Source organism: Eptatretus burgeri, chromosome 1 (assembly GCF_056783735.1).
Source record: "Eptatretus burgeri isolate ZD-2024b chromosome 1, Ebu_testis_v1, whole genome shotgun sequence".
Taxonomy (NCBI): domain Eukaryota; kingdom Metazoa; phylum Chordata; class Myxini; order Myxiniformes; family Myxinidae; genus Eptatretus; species Eptatretus burgeri.
In genome coordinates, this window is record NC_140961.1 from 142,308,379 (window position 1) to 142,333,251 (window position 24,873).

A 24,873-nucleotide genomic window follows, 5' to 3' on the forward strand; every position below is an offset into this window, starting at 1 on the left:
CAGGTCACCAGAGCCCGTCTTTTGGCCGCAGCCACTAAGGAAAGTGGGATGTGGCTTCATGCAGTCCCTGTTCCTTCTTTGGAAACACAACTTGACCCCGAGTCTTTATGGGTTGCGGTTGCACTACGAGTTGGACCATCAGTCTGAGCAGCATAAATGTTGATGCGACAGTATGATGGATACCCTTGGATACCATGGACTGTCGTGCCTTTTCGGTGCCGGTCGATCTTTTAGACATTCGGCCTTAAACCATGTGGTCAAACGTGCCCTTTATGGGGCAGGGATACCATCCGTCCTGGAACCCCTTGGTGTAGACCTTGGCGCAAATACCCACCCGGATGGCTTGACCATTGTCCCATTCAAGAAGAAAAGCCTAACCTTGGATTGCACTTGTGCCATAATCACACATTTACAACACAGCCTCAATGGCTGGAGGGACTGCCACTGATGCGGAAGTTCTGAAACGCAATAAATATGCCGGCCTCAGCCAAACTTATTCATTTGAACCAATCGCCATCGAAATAACTGGAGTGTATGGCCGATCTACGTCCAACGTCATTAGTGATATTGGTAGAAGGCTCGTTGCATCCACTGGTGATTTCAAGCAACTGGTCTGGTTCAAGCAACGAATGAGCTTGGCCATCCAGCGGGGAAACCCCATTATCATTCTGGCTTCGGCACGGGAAGAACAAAATCCCACACTAACACCATTTTAAAGTCTGGTTTTTTTGGGGGGGGGGGTTGGGGGTTTTACTCATTTATTTTGTTATACTTTTTGTCTTTTTAAATACTTCCATTTACTTGGTTGGAGTTAAAAAAAATTTCAATTTTTCAAATAAAAAAAGACCTCTGATGGCAGGATTAGTGTTAATGACCCCAACTTTTCCCACCTCCTTGTGAGGTTGCCCAATGAATGTTTTGATGCAAGTCTTTCAAAAACTAACTGGCTGGACCTGATATTTGATTGAAGGTGGTCAGACTTTGTAATGGTTCAGGGTATGATCGCGTGATAATTTGCCTACTCTTCGCAAAAGACCCCCTGGGATCTTTAAATTCAACAACCAGTGGTGGCAGATGGGTTATCTGACTTAACGTCCACATAATGATGCTTTGCCGTGGACATGAAACACTACCAGGGAGACAGTTTCTCGCTGTATCAAGATTCAAACCCAGGATAGACAGCTCTAGGGTGAGTGTGCATACCTTCGGGATATCCTGTCAGTCTATATATATCCAAATAACAACTCTTCATTGTTATGTATTCATGTGTACATGTGCTCGACAGCACTTGCTGCAAGGTACTGACAAACACGGGGCACCTGTCATTAATCCATTTTGTTTAGCCATCCATCCTACAGTTAACAAGCTACACATCTTTTATCTGTCTCATCAGGGTTTAATTACTGATCCGACTACAAACTGTCACCCTACAAGTTCACAGAAAGGGCAATGCATTAAGTGTGCCAGCCCTCAGCGGCACGTTATGCTGTGCATCCTTTCTGCTCCCATTTCCTGATCACACAATGTCTTTGTCAAGAGGAGGCCAGTGTGTGCCAGCAGCATGACCAAATTCCAAATCATTGTCCTAACCTGTTGCTGTCACTTTTGTGAAGTCACTCGGTCAGATACAGACTTGTTACCAAGATCTGCACAACCCAGATATCCTAATGCTATATATGTGCGGTGATAAGGATCCCACACTCCAATGACTTACAGTTGCAGCCTGTTGCTGGTGTTGATTTTGACAGTTGTACACTTTCATGGCACAAACTTGAAACATTATCTATTGTGGAAGTCACAACTAGTGGCTCTTTTTTTGTTGGAGTTTTTATTTTTTAGTGGAGAGTACAAGAAAAGGGTAGGACCCATAGCCATTTAGAATGACCATCTGCAACAAGAGAAAGAAATAAGAGCTAGAATTGCTTTGCAATACATGTCCCCAACCAGTTTGGATCTATTTTGGATCTATTTGGATCCCACCCACACCATGTTTGGATCCCACCATGTTTGGATCTATTTGGCAAAATAAAAGGAAAAGCAATTTTTATTTGGTGATATATTTTGTAGACGAGAAACCAATAAAGACAACGAGGATAACAAACCAGAGATAAAAATTAGTATGCTTTAATGCACACTCGAGCCGATACCAGAACCAAAATGAAGAAGAAGAACCTTTATAACCCACCGTGTTTCTTTCGTTTCTTTGCTTTGCCTATTTCTTATTAAAAAAACCCATGTACATACATGAAGCAAAAACATGCGTACCGCTTATGTGTATATATAAAACATCATGGTTGTATACCTGGGATCATTGCAATTGCACGAGGCCATGGATTATAACATCCAGGCCTGAAGCCTGCCAATCTGCACTGATTCATGCATAGCAACACATGTTAGCACATGATTGTATTGGGGTGGAGTCAGGCCAGCTGTCCAGCCAATGGGTGTAAACTAGTGTGGTGGAGTCAGGGCAACTGAACACTGACCCATGTATAATATATGATATTTTATATGTCCGTAAAGGGCATAACTCTGTGAAAAATGGATGAAACGCCCTGAAACTCGAACTTGCTCTGTAACTTATCATACTGAAGCCATGTACCAAGTTTCAGTTGAATATGTTAAATGGTATGAGAAAAAAAATTCTATAAAACCACAGGTGAGACGGGTGGATGGACGATCGAACGAATGAAAAGTAAACCTATGGATCCCTCTGATGAAACCCTTATAGGACTAATAAGTCAACCACAATGAGTGGAGGAGCATCACATGGAGAACAGACCAGGTTCATCAGTTAGATTATCCCACAATGAATATGGATCATTCATGAGCCAAATGGGTTTTTACTAACAGTCCAATAGTGATGCAGCATGTTCTCGTAAGACAAGCTTGACTTCCTGAAGGTAATAATCAAAATCCTTATTTCTGCTGCCTTCAGCAGTATTTGAACCCACAACCTCTGAGATCCCAGGTCAGTGTACTCACTAAGAGTCAACCACTGTACCCATTTGGCAGTCAGAACTCCCATCGTCACCATCGTCACATGGCTTGACATGTGACATATACATCCAATGATGATTGGGAATGAAACAAGATGTCACTTTGGCATTGACATCATGATTCTCCTAATCGAGCATGAACTTTATCATGTTATTGCATTATGCTTGTCGAGTCAAGTTCAAACGGTTCTGACATGTTTCTGCCATGACTCGGTGAGTTGGGATGCGGGCAGGAACTGAGCAAACTTGCTCGTGGATACAATAAAGAATCAGAGACCAAACTATCCTCCCGCCCCTTCTTATCTAAGAGAATTATCGAAATTGGATGTCACAGACTACAGAGGCACGATGGGCGGAATGCCCTTTTTTTCCTGTGGGAGTTTTCTTGGATTTAATAGTCATCCTGAAGTTTTGCTTTATAAGGATTCAAACCACCTCATCATACAACACACCCTGTTGATACAACACACCTTCCACCTCATGAACTTTTCATCAACTGCAAGTTACAGATGAACTCTTGCAACTGCTAAATATTTAAAATACTGTTCAAATTTGAACATTAACATTGCTCGCATATCCATTAATCATGCTCACTTGGTGTATTTCTGTAATTGCTGTTTGGGAAAATTGGCGCAAAACTAATCGACTTCTCAACTCCACGGGACTCCAAACACGTTCGCATGTCATGATTGTTTGTAATGCCGGGCGTCTGTTACTTCGAGTGCTGTTAGTGGGCACTTTATTAGAGGGGTTTGCAACACAAACGGTCTGCTGAGCCACTTTTAACTCGAAGCTCGAGAGAAATCCCCTGGGCATCCAATCCAGGTAGAGTGTGCTCAACAGGCGAGGGCGATTGACGCACAAGAGGTCGCTCAATCGAGAGACAAGTGGCCGCACTCTCTGTTGTGGTGCTGAAAAGTTAGGCCTACAACATATTCCCGTGAAACACTTGATATATTTCTTTGTATAGGTCTCTGCTTGGATCGGACAATCAGTTTGTCTGTCTCCTTGACGATGTAGCTCAGACTCCGCGAGGGAGAAAGTTTGTCGACGGCGATGAGGAGTGGAGGAGGGGGGGTTCAGGCAGCCCTCCGGCTGCCCAGCGCCGGGCCTGTTTGTTTAGGCTGACCTGTGAGGGCCTCCATTCAGTGAGGAAAACAGGCAACAGTGCGAGTGGCGCCAAAGTGCCTGCTGCTGAAGAAAGGACTAACGAAGGAGTGTGGCGTGAAAGGCAAACACTCGGTAGAGACCTGGCGTGCATTTGAGGTCCCAACAAACAGGCCGTTGTTTTCTTATCTGCACAATCCCACCATACAAGTGTACCTTTTCGAGAGGATTTTCTTTGATAGGACCTCCTTCAGATATACACCGTATTTCATCTCGTGCGATGACAGGTAGTTTGAAGAGCAATGTTCACTCATTGCTGATATTGGAAAGGTGGCTGATGTCTGCCTTGGTTGCACTTTTCATTGCAGGAGAATAAATTCAGATGGAGATCGTCATAACCTTCTGACAATTGTTAGTAATCTCAGAACCCCACTCTGAAATAAGAAGCAACTGAATTGGCTCGTTTTGTTTTCTAATCTGAACCAATAGCTGATGAGTCGTGGTACACCAAACCCAGGTTCCAAACACGTGTACACACATACACACTACAGAAAATGTCTGGCCTACATGCAATTTATGTTCGAGCTTCAATGAACCTCAGATCAATATAGAAATGGAATGAACATTTGTGTTATTGGAGTCTTACAGAAATCAGTGCACTTACCTTTGAGCTGTTCAGCCTGGGTTTGATTCCTGACCCAACTATGAACTGTTGGAGTGGTGCTTCACAGGCAGGGTGATGTCCTGCCTGCTGGCATTAGTTTATGGTGATGAAGATCCCATGTTGTCTTTCCTGAAGAGTAAGGGAGGTATTGCCGGCATCCTAAACCAATTCCAAATTCCTGGCCAGAATCACATTCAGTTAAACGTCAAGCCTGGCCAGCCAGTTCCTAAAAGACTTGGGCCAAAAACTTCCTCCTGATCCCGCAATAAGGTGAGAATATTCGGAGCTCTTAAAGCAGTAGTTGGCTTGCAGGAAAGGTGAAAGGTATGCACACTCACCGATGAGCTGTCTAGCTTGGGTTGGAATCTCAGCACAGCTATAAAACTGTCATCCTGGTGTTTTGCAGGCAGGGCAAGTCATTATTGAGCATGATGTTAATTTGATGGGTTAAATTGGAATTCTATCTGCCAGCGTTCTTTATAGGACATTAAAGATCCCAATGTGTCCTTTCTGAAGAGCAGGCAAGCTATCACCAGCACCCTGAACAAATTCCAACTTTCTGTATTCTGTCAAGTATCCTGTGTGAATGGCAAGTCATCCAGGATTGCAACCACTAACTAATGAAACTGCCCCGGTAACCTTTTGCACCCCATGGAGTGAGGAGAATTAACAAATGTAGGAGTAGTAGTCATAGTATGTAGGTATATTTATCAGACATCCTTCTCACTGTTTACCCATCTGACACTAAATTCTCCCCCCAAAAAAAAATATTCCAACGAGAGAGTTCATAGAACAACTTACCCCACGGAGTCTTGAGAAAAAGCACATGGGTGGGGTTTGTTGGTGGAATTTTTGATTGGTTGTGATGACGTAAAATGGTGTAAATATTTTGTCCAAATACTGCTAAATGGAAGGGTTTTGAAAGTGCCAAAAAGGTTATTTGTGTTCTCCAGTATAAAATATATAATTTAATTGAAATTAAATAAAGATTTTAAAGGTTGTATAAAAATATGTTTTTGGAAATTTACCGCTCTTGATGCGGCGTCTTTGACACCACCTTATTTAACACATTACATTAGTTCTTCGTGCTTGTTGTTTGTGTCCTTTATGACGTCCCTGGAACAGTAAGTTTCCTATTTGGAATGATTTTCAATTTTGTTTGACTGCCAGACAGGCGGATAGAAAAAAAAAAAAAAAAAAAAATCTCACTCCTCTCTGCGCTTGTACGATTGGGACAAGCTCAGAATCAAAGTTCTGATAAACTACAGGTTCATTTTCTGATTCGTGTTCAAAACATCACATTCAATTGAAATGAAGTTGTTCCTTGATCATAAACTGATGTTTGTAGACAAACAGAAATGGACCAATTACTTAACCCCGCTTTTTGCCTCGCATGCGCATGGGGAAACTACAGATGTAAATTTGTAGTAATTCTTCAAAATATATAATCAACTTAAGCCATCCTTTGTGTTGCATATTTTGTTTTTCTTATTGTTGTTTTGATGCTTCAAAGTTAACCACAAAGGAAGTTTCAAAAATTCAGTATTAATTGATATAGTTCAAATAGTATCCTGATTAAAACACCATTAAATGGCACACACACACACACACACACACACACACACACACACACACACACACACACACACACACACACACACACACACACACACACACACACACACACACACACACACACACACGTATAAGGTGACTGGTTTATTTAGAAATTCAAACAAAAATATCACAAATAAAAAAAGTAAAGTGACCAGGCAATTCAGAACAAATATCATGACATGGAGTGACATCAATATTAGAGACGGAGGAGTAATGATTGGACTGTTGATTTGTCCTTGGTCGGATTTTTTTTTGTTAAATGGTTGCTTGGTAGTGGCAGACTTTTGTTGAACGTCCTTTAAATACAGTCCTTTTTACATTGCCTGGTTGCTTTATTGCAACCTTTTCCATCTAAAGCCCACGCAGATCTTGAATGAGCAACACAATATTGAATAAATTCCGAATATTATCTTTTGTTGATATGCACTTTAGTGCAGGGGAAGGTAACCCTTGAACTGATAGTCTGATACAACAATTTGGGTGACCATTGAAAGTAATAAATAGGGTGCAGCTACTACACATATATAACATACATCCACAGAGATGAAATCAACCAATATTGATTGAGGTATATTAACCACCATGGGAAGCAAGGTTGGAAGCTGTAGGTTCAGCTGATATCGGTCGTCGTCGGAAAATAGAGAGACGGGATGGGGTGAGGGTTGATAAAGGGTGAGGGTAAATCACAGCGGGGTCAGGAGTCAGGGAGCACGTGGGGATGAGAATGACTGATTTTGACAGGGAGGCTCAGGGTTCAGGGGTTAAAATTCACGGGACTCGGACTGGGAGAAAAGTAAAAAATAATAAGGAAAAAAACCCAAGAATGGACCAAAAGAAATTATATACATTAACTAAAGTTGAAAAGTGATGCAAATTCAAATAGCAAAAAGAAAATAATAAATATAAATTGAAAAATAATTACTTACAATGAAAATAGAAAGAAGAGAGAGAGAGAGAGAGAGAGAGAGAGAGAGAGAGAGAGAGAGAGAGAGAGAGAGAGAGAGAGAGAGAGAGAGAGAGAGAGAGAGAGAGAGAGAGAGAGAGAGAGAGAGAGAGAGAGAGAGAGAGAGAGGAGAGGAGAGAGAGGAGAGAGAGAGAGAGAGAGAGAGAGAGAGAGAGAGAGAGAGAGAGAGAGAGAGAGAGAGAGAGAGAGAATTGAAAGAAGAAGATTGAAAAATTGTAAAAGACAGAGGTCTGAATTAATGAAAGGCGCTCAATGATCCTGTGGGGAGCCAACGTGACAATCCTGTAGATAAGGATTTCCTCTTTGTGCTTGTGACTGTCCGTGGTGCTGAAATGGAGAGAAATACCAGAGACTGCCATGTGAGTGAACAAATGTCCGGTCAGGTTGAAGCGTCGAGCAACCAACTTGAAGAGGTCTGCATCGTAGGTTCGCACATTGAGCAAGTTCACGGAAGTGATCATCCAGTCTTTGCCTGGTTTCACTGATGTAAATCTTCTTGCAGAGAATGTGCGTGATTTCATAGATAACACTTGCGGAGGTGCAGTCAAAGTGATCCGTGACTTTAATACTTCTTTTGGGACCTGAGAGCAAAGTGGTCATCTTGATGAAATGGCAGGTGTTACAGTGACTATGTGAACACTTGAATGTTACTGGTGGGAGGTCAGAGGGCAGTGGTTGCTTAACAAGGGAATTTCACAAACTTATGCCTCACCTGAAGGAGACGAGAGGTGGTTGTTGAAAAATGTAACCCGTTTCAGGATCATTACGTAAAAGCTCGAAGGTCCTCTGGATGATACTCCAGACTTGAAGGTTGATAGGATGGTGGATCAATGTGAACTCTATTTATTTTTCGAAGATCCAACCACTTCAAACAGGTTTAGATGTGGTGCCACCTTTGGAAGAGACATTATACCGGCTGACACGTTTGCACTCGTTTCTGGATGTTAAAAACTTTATATCGGTATCTCGGTATTTTGCACAAAAAGGAGGCTTTTATGTCTACCATGACCATGTTCTGAATTTGCTGTAATGGAACGTCTCGTCAACATCTCGCCTCAAACGAGTAAAACAAGGCATGGCTTTAGATCTGTTTCGACCTTTGTTTTTGGTCATTTTTTGTTGGTTCGTGTAGCATCATTTTAGAAAAGGGAAGGCAAAGCAAACGACATTTGAACCTTTTTTTTAAAAATGAGAGCGCGTTTCATCCCCCATAACATGTGCACACATTCTCAAACACACCTAGCACTATGACGTCATATTAAAATGATTAATGGTGACGCCATGTTGGGGGTGATTTAGGGACGATAAATCACCTTCTAAATTGAGTAACAAGATTGATTATTATCAATCAGGAATGGAGATGATTTTCGGGCCAAGTAGGAAAATCTTGCTCTTTGAAATGATAAATGAGAAGCATCAGGAGCTTCAGATCCTCTCTGAGGGGTTTCCATTTGGGATCTGAAATAACTAAAAGAAAGCAGCTGCAGCTTCTACCTTGTAGATAAACCTTTCTGCCTCCATCAAAATGTGGCACAAACAACAAACGTGTTTATTTCATTTGTGACCAACAGACTGCCTTTCAACTCAGAAACCTGGACAATGACTCAAAAAAGAAACATTGACTTGAATCTCCACCAAATAGATATTTTGCCACTTTTCTGGCATTGTTTGGTCACTTTTCAGAAATTTGGCATTAGCTAAACACTCAGCAAATTAAACTTCACCTGGAGGAATCAAGCACCCCACTACTTAAATTTTGCAATTGTTCAACCTTTATAGATATCAGGCTTTATGTGTCGCATGGAGTCTAAGCATTATGTATACAAAACAAACCCACGCTCTGCGTGAAGTTTCTAAAGTGAGGGTTCATTAGGACGTCAACATAACCAGTGTTCACAATGTGATTTATAGAATTTCTTTATATATAATGTTTATTGTTGCATTTTTTGTGTCAAATGCTCCATCTGAGGTAGTCAGCATGTGAAGAAGAGGGTTTTACATTGCAGACGCTATTTTCAATGGGTGGCATTACGCCTCTCAGTGGTGATGGTCTGTCGACGACAGACGTAATGCCGTCAGTGAATATCCGATGATGTCATGACGTCATTACGCATCTCAGCGGTGATGTCACACGTCGCCATGCAAACTAATGTAAAAATTAGAAAAATCGCCAAAAATACCCAAACCTGTCTGTCTGGCACGATCTCACATAGCTTATGCTGTACATTAGATCACAGAGCACCCGCATGCCGAAAGTGGTGTCAATCCGTCCGGCAGTTTCGGAGGAGATACGTCCAAAAAATATGGCTTAGAGTATTAATATAATAATTTATTGTGGTGTGGAAAGGCTTCAACATTGAATGGAGATCGGAAGATATAAAATAATAATTATACTTCGTGGAACTTAATAATTTAGGGGGGGTTGGAACCCACTATATTGTCACATGGCCAAGGGTCGAGGGTGCCCCAAAGGGTAAGTTGAAAGTGAAGTCATGCCCACTGTAAGGAGAGGAGCACGACACATCGACGCACGAGGTAGAAACCACACCTCGATCACAGGTCAGCCAAATGACCCGGGTAGCTGAGTGATTAAGATGGCCATTTAATCCATAACATGGAAAAGAAAATTTATTCTACAATGCCAGGCAGATTACAAAAACTACATGGTATTCAATGAATACATACCCCGCACAGTCTTGAGGCAAACATAATAACTAGATGGTATTCATAGAATACATACCCCACGAAGTTTTGAGAATGACTTGATGTGAACCAACTTTTGCTTTATAAGGTTTTTTAAAAAAAACTTTGATCCAATATGGCTGCCAGACCACGTGACCGATGATGTCATTTGCATTGATAAATTTTGCAATGACCGGTTAAGTGGTTTCTCCTACGAAGATTTTCAAATATTTTCCCTTTGATAAAATAATGGCTGCCAGGTGACGTGGCACGTGATTGGTCATTATGAAAATATTATTCAAATTTCAAGTTAATCGGATGAAATTTGAGGATTTCCGAAATTTGGCCGATGTTGAACTTTTGGTCGATTTTGACCTCAAAAAGAATTTGTAGTTGAATTCAATTAACTTTCTATCCAATAAAAATGATTAACCATAAATTATTGGTGAATCACTTAATCTTTATCACTTAATCCTTAGCACCAGGATGCGATTTGTAAAATTTCCAGTAGGGGTGGGGGGGGGGGGATGGATGGGGGATAAAATTGACAGACAGCTTGGGGTTTTTGGGGTTATTTCTGACTTTTACAACTTACAAGGTATTCATAGCAATGGCCACATAATCTGAAAAGTCATATTACAATTAAAAAATATCCCCGTGTAGGGCTGACGGTTGCTTCCCCAACAGGCGAGGTAAAAATGAGGGAATGGGGGGGAAGGGGCCCTGCCCCTCCCCCAGCTCCCCTTTCTGAAGTGGTACGGTCATGGGGAGCACAACTTAAGTTAACCTTATGTTTCATGCCGAGTTTGGTCTACATCTGTCCAACGGTTTCTGAGAAGACTTTCAAATAAATGACATTGAATTTGAGGCGAAACCCCCCTTTTCAGCCTTTTATAAGGGGCAGATACGGATGGAGAAGACATCCCCATGAGAGCTCACAGCCCTGCTTCATCATGCCAAATTCGGTCCATATTAGTCGGATAGTTTGTGAGATATTTTAGTCAAAAGTTAACGGATGTACACGACCGGTCAAAAGTTTTCGAACACCCCCATTTTTCCAGTTTTTACCGAAATTTAAGCAGTTTTAATATTTCAATGTACTCTGAAATTAAAGCATAGAACAAATAAACAATTGCAGATAAAAATGAAATCATGGAATCGGTTTGTTGAACAAAATTTAATCGAAATTTTTGACTCATAAAAGTGGCCACCTTTTGTAAATATAACAGCCGAACATACTCGTGCATTCTTTTGACAATGGAAATCAAATATTGTTTGGAAAGTTCTTCCCAACACTGTTGCAGAAGTTCCCACAAATGTGTGTTGCACTTGTAGGTTGCTTTGCTTTCACCCTACTGTCCAGTTCATCCCAAACCAGCTCAATGGGGTTCAAGTCTGGAGACTGTGCTGGCCATGCCATGATTTGAAGCCGACCATGTTGTTCTTTTCTTCTAACGAAGTTCTGACATAGCCTGGAGGTATGTTTTTGGGCATTATCTTGCTGTAGGATGAACCCCTGACCAACTAGGCAAAGACAAGAGGGTATTGCATGGCACTGCAAAATGCTGTGGTCACCCTTTTGGTTCAGGGTGACAGTCACTCTGTGCAAGTCGCTGACTGGATCCAGCAAAAGAACCCCTGATCATCATGCTTCCTCCTCCATGTTTGACAGTTGGTGTCACACACTGAGGAACATCATTTAGCCTCCTTGACGGCGTACAAAAACCCTGCGTGATGAACTAAAGATTTCAAATTTTGATTCATCGGTCCATAAGAACTTCTTTCCGTTTTCAGAAGTCCACTGGCCAAGTTCATGAGCCAAGCAAGCCTCTTTTTCTTATTTATCCATCTTAGCAATGGCTTTCTTACTGCCACTCGACCTGTCAAACCTGCAACTCGAAGTCTTCTCTTCACAGTTGAACCTGAGACTTCCTTACTTCGACCAGTGTTAAGCTGTGCTTTAAGTTGCTGTCCTGGGAGCCACCGATCACGCAAGCTGTTGAATCTCAGAAACTTGTCTTCTGATTGTGTTGTGGCTTTGGGACTGCCAGACCTCTTCCTGTCAGAGTTTCCTCCAGTTTCCAAGTGCCTTTGATGGTGTAAGAAACTGTTCTCACTGACACCTTGGCTTGCTTTGCAATTTCTCAAAAGGAAAGATGTACACATTTAAGGGTTATAATGGTCTGTCTGTCTTCCTTTGTTAATTGTCATTTCTCACCAATATGATCACAATATGTTACTTCCTGCAGTGCAATATTGTCCAAATAATGCTTCAGAGGGTGTAGCAACAGAGTCTGTTCCAACACTGCTTTTATACAGAGAGAGGGTTTGTAACTAATCAACAAAAGTTGGGACACCTGCAGGAATTGTTTGCTTCAACTTTCAAGGCTTAATTTACTTCCATTGCTGCAGAACAGCTGCAGTTGATAACCCATTACTTGTACCCTGAAAAGGGCCTTTTTTAACTACTCTGAAATTTACTTTATTTTTCAGTTTTTTGTAACCTCTGGCAGTTTCAGGTTATTCAATGGACTTGAACTGATTAAATTACAGTAAAAGACTGAAAAATGGGGGTGTTCTAAAACTTTAGACCGGAAGTGTACATATGGATGACCACCCGTACCCACTCTATGAGTTTATTTCAGAGAAATAACCTAAAATATCATGAATATATTTATCACACTGAAAAAAAAAATCTTTCTCGATTTTAAGGCAGGAGTGTCTCTCTGTCTGTCCCCAAACTACTCCCTTAGCTTTGGAGCTGGCCTTGCCAAAATTTCGATGGAACGTTTTGGGTTCCAGCCGGTGTCCGAAGGTGGGTGGAAGTTTTCATAAATTCCTCAATACAATTGAGGGATTTATTTTGAGTTTTCACCCGTATGAAGCAGCTCTCGATCAAGATGTAATGTCAGAACAGCATTTATCTTCGTTTATTTCACGAGTGTTTGCAATACAGTATTTTGTTACATTATTGGTATTGTATTAATTTGGAATTGGAATGATGCTGATTGGAATGAACATTTTTTTTTGTATACCTTGTTGGGGTATACAAAAAACCTTTTTGAATACCAGAACATGAAGCGAGATCGAGTTTGAAGAAGGAAATAATGTGAGGGTTCCACACATGACATTTGTGGAATCGGTAATTGCAGTTTTGCCGTTGACATCATTGAAATCCATCCATCCACTCTGTGCAGAGTGTTTGTGCTGCCTAAGCAGTCTCCTTGGCTATTGGGTACAATACTGGATGGGTTGCCACTCCGACACAGTATATCAGCAAGCCGGCACTCATTTTGCCAAGCTCGGAAGGATGACAGGTAGAGTCAACCCCACCTGGTAATAATTCAACTTGGATTTTGATTTGAGATGGATTTGGATTTTAACTAGGATCCGAGGATCCAAAGCCCACCACCCAAGCCATTAAGCCAACACCAAGCATATAAATGAAATATTACCCACCTTACTGATGTTAGGGTCAGCTGCAGTAAGTATTTTGCCCAAGTGATTCAGGAACCGGCTGTCCATGCATGACATTCGAAGGTGTAATGGGAATGTGGAATTTATTGGTCCATGGGTTGGCATTCGCTGTTTGTACTCGGGGACCCTCCCATGCGTAGCAGGGCTACCTCATCAGTGAAAAAATAATCTTGGAACTTTTTAAGCTCCACATGTGCAGATTCAAAAATTACAATATAAACCAAAGTTTGACATGATAATAACAGATATATATATATATATATATATATATATATATATATATATATATATATATATATATATATATATGGTCCAAAAAAGTCGAAAAAATAGAATGTTGCTCCACAAGCTTAAAATTATTATAATATGATCCAATAACCTGCATTGTTTTTTTTTTTAGCTTGATCGGAGGTGATTTAGAGGTCGCTCCATATGACGACTTTTAGTCTCATGACTTGAATAAATTAAGGTATGGTCAGGTACGATTACGGGTATTTCTGGATGTCCGAGGTGGAAATGGAGTGCATTTTCGATCTCTATGGGGTCGATTTACTCTAAGAAATGACTGCACAGACATTGAATTCACTACCATTTCGAAAATATGACCTAAAACAAGACTTATCATTACTGCAGTTGAGTAACTAATCCTACTCATTTCGATATTTTCTAATCTATCATTAATTTGTTGTCCGTCTAAACATTTCTTAGAGTAAATCGACCCCACTGAGTTCGAAAATGCAGTCCATTTTCACCGAGGAAGTTCAGAAGTGTATGGATTCGCATCTCACCATACCCTAATTTAATAAAATAATAACTAAATAAATAACTAACATATTTTTCGTGAATCATTGAATCTAAAACACTGGATGTTGGGCCGGCAAGAAATAAGTTCAGGCGGGAGTGGAGACAGCAATAGAGGCGGAGATGATAGTGGTATTTGGTAAATGAGATGAAATATTCTAATAGTTTGTAATTCCATTGATTGAAAAATTAGGGTATGGTCAGATACGATTACGTGTATTTCTGTACTTTCTAGGTGAAAAAGGATTTTCGAACTCAGTGGGGTCGATTTACTCCAAGAAATGTTTAGACGGACAACAAATGAATTATAGATTAGAAAATATCGAAATGAGTCGGATTAGTTACTCAAATCCAGTAATGATAAATCTTGTTTTTGGTCATATTTTCGAAATGGTAGTGAATTCAATGTCGGTGCAGTCATTTCTTGGAGTAAGTCGACCCCAGAGAGTTCGAAAATGCACTCCATTTCCACCTTGGACATCCAGAAGTACCCGTAATCGTACCTGGCCATACCTTAATTTAACCAACTCATGAAACTAAAAGTCGTCAAATGGAGCGACCTCTAAATCACCTCCGATCAACTTAAAAAATTTTTATGCGCGTTACTAAGTCATAGATAAATAATTTAAGGCTTGTGGAGACCACATCTTAATTTTTTGTTTTTGCTGTTTTTGGACCACCCTATTATATATTGTTGTGGTTACCAGATTCGCAAACCACCATTCAGGTCCCTTAGGTGAGGTATCTCGGTAAGTGCATGTGTAGTTAGGCCCAAACCCGTTGTCTAGTGGGAATACATGTCATTTATACGTGCTGCGACTCTTCAGGATAGCCGTTTTTCTTTTACTATCTTTATTTTGGACCAATCGCCACCATCACAACCACAACATCAACCACCGACCACAACCACCGCTTCACCACAACCGCCACGACCTTTACCGTCACAACTCGCCACCATCGCATCGCCGTCGTCTCGCGCCACTCATGGGCACCGATGCTGGACTCGTGTAGGGCGCACGTTGAACAGCGTGTACAAAATCACGGATTTTCTGCTTCAAAAACGGATCCAAAACGACACACGCCCACTTTTTGCCGTCCAATCGGTGAGCGAGGGGCGGAGTGGCCCCCGCCCCCAGGGCGATCGATATATGCAAATTTGTGGATCAAAAAGCCTTCACGCCCACTTTTTGTCGGGCCAATGGGGAGCGAGTTGAAAGGTCAAAGGGAGGGGGTCAAAGGCGAAGTTACGGGGGGATAAAAGGACGGTGTTCGTCAGTAAAAGAGGAGTAAGAAGTCGGAACGAGGAAGAAGGGAGTAGTAAAAGTCGGAACGAGGCGAAGGAATCGGAACGAGGCGAAGGAGTCGGAACGAGGCGAGGGAGTCAGCAGAACGAGTAGTAAAGGTCGGAACGAGGCGAAGGAGTCGGAACAGCGAGTCAAGACTTCGCGGGCGGTGGAGCTGCTCGTCGTGTGCGTGGAAGTCGGAACGGAGGGGACGAGCTGTGGAGAGGCGGCGAGGGCGGACGAGGGGGTGCTCGCGTCGTGCAGGGAGCTGCACCCCTGGGAGGCCGGCAGCGCGACCTGGCCGAGGTGGAGACGCTCGTCGCACATAATAAAGATCCTCTATACCCCGAGCATTAGCAACCCCCTCCTGTTTCCCCCCCGCGCTGAGATAGTGCGACCAAGGGGGCCCCGTTCCCACCCCCTGCCAGGCACTGTCCACGAGGCCCGCGGGTTGCGGGGCCATCGCCGCTCCGCGTCTCATCACCAGACGGGTAGGCCCGACCAGGTCTCGGCCCCAGGCCTACCTCATTCTTGAGGGTATTTCTTTTCCTTGGTTTTGGGTATGTGTTGTCGGCGCCGTCTGTGAAGTAGAATTGTATAAGTGTTGCCGTGTGCTCGGTAGTCGGTATTAGCTCTGCACTGTGTTTTCACTTTTATGTTTGCTTTTTGTGTAAATGGAATTGTGTTTTCTTTTTTGTGTGCATTTGGTGGAATTGTATTTGTGTGCTTCCCGTGTGCCGAGAATAAATGTGCTTTATTGTTGAACTGTTTCCCGCTTCGCTTCGTCTTTTTTCCCCATTGAACCCCCATCTTGCTTCACGTAAAGGGTTGGTAGTGGGCTGAATACGCCCGATAATTAATCGAACCGTCGAGGTCGACGATAACACCGCTCGGTTATTCTGATAGTACGGAACGGGTCGCTTAAGTGGCCCGTGTCCGAAGTCGACCTGCGGCGAGGTGCGATCGCCCGGTCTACCCTCCGCGTGGGTACTTAGGTAGTTCGAATTTGGCGAGCAACCCTATCCCACGCGGGGGCTGATTGGCTCGATCGCGGTGAGACCGAAAGGTCCACCCGTGACTGGTTCCCGGCGTTGGTCCGAGAGGGTCACGACTGGATTGTCCGTCCGGTGGGCGACGTGCCGCGATTCGAGTTACGTGGCCGTCGCACGCCGGCGGGCGCGAAGACCGCAACACTGGTGTCAGGTCGTGCGATACAAATTCATCGCCCTCCTCGCGGCACTGGTATTGGAGAGCGGGACAACAGGCTCTCCTGTCTCCAGCGAAATTCACGGGAATCGGTCCAGGGGTGAGAGAAGCGACCCCCGATTCCCTCCAAATTACGAGCGAGCAAATTAACCCTTCACGAGAAGCAAGATGGCGTCTCAAGGCGAGCGGGAGCCGGGGGTATTAGAAATGTATATGTGTAATAATGTAGAGTCCATGGTCCAGGATGGAATCCCCGAGCAGGAAATGTTGATTGTGCAGGAACACGGACTCGCCCAACTGAACCCAGAGCCCGAAATGGGTGCGGCAGCGGCCGCAGTGTATGACACCTCCCCCCCCCTCTCCACCAAAACCCTTCCCCGACCCCTGCCGAAACGGCTCACCCAAGCGCACCCGACATGACCCAGCTATACACCATGCTGGCAAAAATGTATGCGGAAACGACAGCGAAGATGAATGCGAAAATGATCGAAAAAATGGATGCAAACGCAAATGAAATGAAAAACGAAATGAAAGGCATGAACGAAAAGATGGATACATTCACAAACGAAATAAAACGCATGAAAACTAAAATGGTAACAAACATGAAGGAAGAAACGAAAAAGTTCCGGGGTGAGACGCAGAACATGGGCCGATGCCTGCAGGCGGGCATGAAGGCCGTGACCAGGGAGCTGGGAATGGCGACTCCACGTGTGGGAGCAAACGAGCTGGGTGGGGTGCAACGGTTGACAGGCCCGCGGTGGAGGCGGGTGAAAAAATAATTCGTGGAACGTGTTGGGCGAGGGTCGTGACTATGACCGAAAGCGAAAAATTAAATGGGGAGACCAAAACGTGTGAGACGAGACACGAGGTGACGACAACGGAAATAATAGTTGAGACAAGGGAGGTAAAGGGTGAAGAGTTGGCAGAGACACGGGAGATGGGAACGATAGAGGGAAGACTACACGATGAAGACGGGGTAAGTGACGCGCACGCACACACGGAGGTAGTGGAGGACAATGGGGTTGAGCTCGCGGAGCGTGTTGGGACCCGGTGCGAGCACCTGGATGGCCTCCTCCAGGAACGAGGGGAGGGAGTATGCCCCCTTAAGGCGAGTCACGACCAGGTGAGTTCGGTCGTGTTTTGCGAGGTTGAGGGGACGAGTGCTGTGGACGGGTGCACGGAGAGCTTGGGGGGTGTAGAGGCCCCGGAGACCCTTGTGGGGACACAAATCCCCAGTGTGGTTGTCCCTGTGTGTGTGGTGCAAGGCGTGAGTGCGTCCCCGTGTGTGGAAGCGACCCCGTGTGTGAGTGGTGTGGTGGCGATGGTGCTGGAGTGCGTGCTTCCCAGCACGCCGTGTTTGGATGAGGAACCGTGTGTGGATGAGGAACCGTGTGTGGAAGAGGCCGTGTGTGTGAGTGAAACGGCCAGTATGAGTGAGGTACCGCGGGGAGTGCCCCCGCGTGTATGAGTGAGGCACGGTGTGTGGATGAGGCACAGCGGTTGAGTGCCCTCGCGTGTGTGGGTGAGGCACCGCGGGTGAGTGCCCCCGCGCGAGTGAATAGAGCACCACGTGTGAGTAGTATGGTTTGTGTGAGTAGTGAGGCACGCGTGAGTGAACGGCCGTGTGCAAGGTCGCTGTGTGCCAGGGAGACCGTGTGTGTGAGAGAGCGGTATGTGAGGGAGATGTCGGTTGGCATGCGGGAGCACGCAGCCGCGTCTCCCGGTGTGAATGTGATGGTGTGGACTGTGTGCGTCGTAACACGCAGGTGTGCGTGGGTTGAATGGCGACGACGAAGGCGACAGAAGAAAGAAAGCCGAGTAGCGGCTGTAGTTGTTTCAGGGACCGTGCCGGGTTCGCCCAGCAGTGAGCACGCGGTTCGTGCTGTGCAACGCACGAGACCGCCACGTGCTCGCTTGCGAGAGTGAAGTCCCGGTCCGGAAACGCACGCAGTGGATTTGCCGATCCCGCGGACGGACAAAGTTTAGGCAGGTAAATGGATTTGGACCGGACGGGTTCTCCACGCGATCGTGTGTGTTCAGCTCCAACGGGCAAAGCACATGTGTTCGCGTGGGGAACCCCTCGAGACTTGGGGCTTGTTTTTTTTCTGCGCACGGTGACGTCATGGCTGCACGTGGGGTTGGAATCCGGCAGGAGGGGTATCTCTGCCGGATGGCACCGTCCAAGGAGGGACGAGGAACACGTGCAGCTGCATGACGTCACGGCCAGGTGCAAAGTGCGCGAGCTCTGAGTTGCCGCGCAGGTGCTGCGCATGAAAAAAAAAAAAGCAAGCCTCACTTTCGGGTGTACAGGATTCCTGGGCAAGGGGTGAAAGACCCCCTTACCTGGGCACAGGATGAAAACTAGTTAGGGGGAAGGGTTAGCTTAGCGAGACCGACTTCATGGGGCAGTGGTAAGTCCTCATGGAGTCCGTGGAATGGATTAGTTAGAGGGATTGTAGCCAGATTTAGGTTGGGAAATAAAATGATTTATTTGGAGACTGTGACAGACTTGTGAATGTGTAGAGGGGACGTAGCTTAGCAACGTAGTGTTAAAAGGAACGTGCTACTAGTTTAAGGGACGACGTGGGAGCACGAGTTAGTTAGGGGATGTAGTTAGAAGGATGGCAGAGTTCAGCGGTGTGTGTGTTGAAGAGTTGTTGGTGAGTTGTGAGGTGAGTACTTGTTGAGTGAGTGAGGCCAGCGGGTCTGTGTGTGTGGAGTGAATGGGGAATGCATGGTGCGATGAGTGATTGGGGGGAGGAGTGACTCCCACCCAAGGGACCCCGGGGTCAGAGTAAAGTGAGTTAGCTGGGTTAGTCAAATTGAAAAATGGAGGTCGTTTTGTTGTTAGTGGGAAAGTAGGCTCGAGACCCATTTGGAGGGGTGCAGGAGCCCTGTTGACGGGCTTGGGAGCGTGGCTGCGAAAGGTGAGTATCGCTGAGTGGGTACCCCGGGCACCAGGCTAGTCGGCCGCGGTAGGCCAAGGGCCCATGGGGGGCCGGGATAGAGTAGTGGGCACGGGTGCGCCTGCTTGGTGTGGGGGCCCGGGGCGCCATTAGCCGCGTGGGCAGTGTTGTGGGCACGGGTGACCCTCGGAAAGGGGCCCGGGAGGCCGGCCTGCCACGTGTGCGTTTCAGGGGAGGTGCCATGGGGGGCACTCCCCGGTGTTAGGGAGCTGGTAGGCTCGGAGGCAGTGTAGTGCCCGGGGGTGCCATAGCGGGAGATTCGGCAGAGGGTCGTGCCTGCCAAAGGGAGCCACGTGTCCCAGCCAGGAGACCGTGTGTGAGGGCACGGAGAGAAAATTGGGGCGAGGCCCGAAATTGTAAGGACACCAACACAGGCGACGGGAATCTGGGTTGTTAGAACCAATAGTTTAAGCGAGAGGCGCTTGTTGAAAGCCCCGGGGTAGTTTAACAGTTAAATGGATAGGGTAGATTAGGAGATGTACCCCTCCGCACCATCCATCCCCTCGCTGTCGTTGTGGGCCGCTGGACCCACTTGGTGTTAAGATCGCCGAACTCTGGGGAGGCCATTCTGAGGCTTCGTTGGGCCTCGTCATATGGCGCTAGCTCTCCCTTATTCCCCTCCGGGAAGGGAACGTAGGGGGTGGGAGTAGGCTAGGTGACAGGATAGGTTAGCCGAACAAGGACGATAAAGGGGGTTAGGGGACGATTTATAGTGGGGGAAGTAAAAATAAAAACAACAAAAAAATAAGTTGGGGCTAAATTGGGGTTTGACAAATTAAGGGAGTGGGTATGTACAGTGACAGGCAAAGGCGATAGGTTGGGAGGGAGACGGGTAGGTAGGTCCGAGCCCGCCTTCCAAGTGGCCAGCACCACCGCACTCCCTCCACCAACTTCCACTGACGGCAAAGGCTGGCCAACTTCATCGGCTGGCCGTGTTTTGCTTCAAGGCGGAGGCCGGCCAACTTCATCGGCAGCTGTTGTTTTGCTGCAGGGCCTGTGCCGGCCAGTTCATCTGCTGGCTGTTTTTCTTCAAGGCCTGTGCCGGCCAGTTCATCTGCCGGCTGTGTTTGCCTGCAGCGGCCTTCTTCTGCGGGCTGCGTTTGCCTGCTGCCTTTGCCATGCCATGCCCACTGCCCCTGTTCACCAGCCCCCGTTCAATTTTTGCTTTGCCCCCCCCTGTTCATTTCCATGTGCGCCAGGATCCGCAAGGCAACAGTTTGCAAGCTGCGAGAACTGCCCTGTTGGCAGCTACAACACGGGCCTGCAGTGGCGGCCCGTGCACCGTGTTTGTGTCCATGCATCCATTCGTTGTGCTCATTGCGTGTGCCACTTGAGCTGGCACGGAGACTGCGTTGTGCAGCCCATGCACCGTTGTGGTTCACTGAGTTCAGTTCAAAAGGGAAGGCCTTGGACTGCGTGTGAGCAGCCAGCCACGTTCCCTGTCACCTGCATTGTTTGAGTCAGAGACTGCATGTGGGCAGCCTGGCTCCCTGCTAACTGCTTTTCTTTGCAGAGTTCAATGATCCTGGGCCATGGTTTAGTGTAAAATTTGTAAGTTAAGGTTAAGATGTACTGTAAATATGAGTGCGCCCCCGGCATGTATGTCTTAGCGCCGGCAATTTTATTTAAGTCGTCCGTGTGAGTGAGTTTGTTTAGATAGTTACGCAGCCCTCAGGTTATTTATTTTGGGGACACGAATACCATGAATGTCGCACTCAGGGATCCGTAGGTAAAATGTACTAGGGGAAAACTACACATGATGGCACACGAAAATTTGACGACTCGGGACGAGTCTGTAAAAAGGGAAGAGGGTAGTGTTGTGGTTACCAGATTCGCAAACCACCATTCAGGTCCCTTAGGTGAGGTATCTCGGTAAGTGCATGTGTAGTTAGGCCCAAACCCGTTGTCTAGTGGGAATACATGTCATTTATACGTGCTGCGACTCTTCAGGATAGCCGTTTTCTTTTACTATCTTTATTTTGGACCAATCGCCACCATCACAACCACAACATCAACCACCGACCACAACCACCGCTTCACCACAACCGCCACGACCTTTACCGTCACAACTCGCCACCATCGCATCGCCGTCGTCTCGCGCCACTCATGGGCACCGATGCTGGACTCGTGTAGGGCGCACGTTGAACAGCGTGTACAAAATCACGGATTTTCTGCTTCAAAAACGGATCCAAAACGACACACGCCCACTTTTGCCGTCCAATCGGTGAGCGAGGGGCGAATTGGCCCCGCCCCCAGGGCGATCGATATATGCAAATTTGTGGATCAAAAAGCCTTCACGCCCACTTTTTGTCGGGCCAATGGGGAGCGAGTTGAAAGGTCAAAGGGAGGGGGTCAAAGGCGAAGTTACGGGGGGGATAAAAGGACGGTGTTCGTCAGTAAAAGAGGAGTAAGAAGTCGGAACGAGGAAGAAGGGAGTAGTAAAAGTCGGAACGAGGCGAAGGAATCGGAACGAGGCGAAGGAGTCGGGAACGGGGGCGAGGGAGTCAGCAGAGCAGTAGTAAAGGTCGGAACGAGGCGAAGGAGTCGGAACAGCGAGTCAAGACTTCGCGGGCGGTGGAGCTGCTCGTCGTGTGCGTGGGTCGGAACGGAGGGGACGAGCTGTGGAGAGGCGGCGAGGGCGTGGGTGGGGGTGCTCGCGTCGTGCAGGGAGCTGCACCCCTGGGAGGCCGGCAGCGCGACCTGGCCGAGGTGGAGACGCTCGTCGCACATAATAAAGATCCTCTATACCCCGAGCATTAGCAACCCCCTCCTGTTTCCCCCCCCCCCTGCGATAGTGCCACCAAGGGGCGGCCGTTCCCACCCCCCTGCCAGGCACTGTCCACGAGGCCCGCGGGTTGCGGGGCCATCGCCGCTCCGCGTCTCATCACCAGACGGGTAGGCCCGACCAGGTCTCGGCCCCAGGCCTACCTCATTCTTGAGGGTATTTCTTTTCCTTGGTTTTGGGTATGTGTTGTCGGCGCCGTCTGTGAAGTAGAATTGTATAAGTGTTGCCGTGTGCTCGGTAGTCGGTATTAGCTCTGCACTGTGTTTTCACTTTTATGTTTGCTTTTTGTGTAAATGGAATTGTGTTTTCTTTTTTGTGTGCATTTGGTGGAATTGTATTTGTGTGCTTCCCGTGTGCCGAGAATAAATGTGCTTTATTGTTGAACTATTCTCCCGCTTCGCTTCGTCTTTTTCCTCCATTGAATCCCCATCTTGCTTCACGTAAAGGGTTGGTAGTGGGCCGAATACGCCCGATAATTAATCGAACCGTCGAGGTCGACGATAACACCGCTCGGTTATTCTGATAGTACGGAACGGGTCGCTTAAGTGGCCCGTGTCCGAAGTCGACCTGCGGCGAGGTGCGATCGCCCGGTCTACCCTCCGCGTGGGTACTTAGGTAGTTCGAATTTGGCGAGCAACCCTATCCCACGCGGGGGCTGATTGGCTCGATCGCGGTGAGACCGAAAGGTCCACCCGTGACTGGTTCCCGGCGTTAGTCCGAGAGGGTCACGACTGGATTGTCCGTCCGGTGGGCGACGTGCCGCGATTTGAGTTACGTGGCCGTTCGCACGCCGGCGGGCGCGAAGACCGCAACAATATATATATATATATATATATATATATATATATATATATATATATATATATATATATATATATATATATATATATATATATATATACATACACATACACACGAGGTCCAGTGAGGAGGAATGATGTAAGTGACATTTTTTAATGATATGATGATGATACGCTCAGATGATAGGGAAAGGGATAAAATAGTGCTCGATGGCTTTAACTCCAAAATGGCCGATGTGGCCCTTGCAGCACTCCTTGCGGCGCTATATATATACATATATATATATATATATATATATATATATATATATATATATATATATATATATATATATATATATATCGTGGCATCTTCTTCTTCTTTCGGTTGCTCCCTTTCGAGGTCGCCACAGCGGATCATCCGTATGATCCGCATAGTGATTTGGCACATGCTTTACGCCGGATGCCCTTCTTGGCGCAACCCTGGTCGCCTCTTACGACACAGGGATATGGTACACCTATTTTAACTGGGGTATACACCGGCCCAGTACACTGGTACTCATTTCGCCGACCTCTGAATGATGACAGGCTGAATCAACCCCCTGGTGTATTAATTCAGTGGCCCAACAGGGCTTGAACTCAGGACCTTTTGGATCCCAAGCTGCTGCCCTAACACCTGGCTCATATATATATATATATATATATATATATATATATATATATATATATATATATATATATATATATATATATATATATATATATATATATATATATAATGTATATTTTGTTGTAGTATTCGCGCCCGCCCAGCGTGCGAATGACTGCGTTTCACCAATAGCAGCCGGTTCGCCCACCCAACGGACAATCCAGTCGTGACTTTCTGCAATGGCGTCAGAAACCAGTCACGGATGGATTTTCAATCCCACCACAACCTTGTCCGTACCCTACCCGCGTTTCAGGGTCCGATCGCCAAATCTTCGATTTACCTAATTATTAGCGCAGGTCGGTTACCGAGAGGTTGTACCCCAGCGGGACCGCTTGGAAACGAGCCGCTTAAGCAGCTCGCTTCTTTTTGGGATAACCAAGCGGGGTAATATCGTGCAGTCCCGTTGGACCCGATCACTTTACCGGAAAATTAAAAGCCAACTCATATTCCGCAATACAAGATGGCATTTCAATGGGGGCATGGACCCGACGAACAGGTTTACATTTAAACCAGCACATTTATTTACTCTACGTATGCAGGAACAATCATGCACTCATTCAAACACACCAACATGCACGTATACAGAACAAGCAATGAATGTGGCACGGCACGTGGGCAAGACAAAGCGCGACAACCGTCTATAAGTCATTATTAATGTACAGTCACTTACACAGTTTTACTTACAGCACTCAGCGCCACAACGTTCATTCGAAAGAAAAGCAGGAAAAAGACCCCATCAAAGGCAATGGGGTCAGACTGGACCTCTTGGGTCTTTATAGCGTGGGACTTGGAAGACCGAACGAGTCCCACGAGACCGTTGCAGGTTACCTGCAC

The 24,873-nt window shown here is 46.0% G+C and overlaps 1 pseudogene; it reads right to left on the reverse strand.

Moving 5' to 3' along the window:
* LOC147035649 (uncharacterized) overlaps positions 1 to 24,873 on the reverse strand; it is a 175,565-nt pseudogene that overhangs the window by 92,771 nt on the left and 57,921 nt on the right.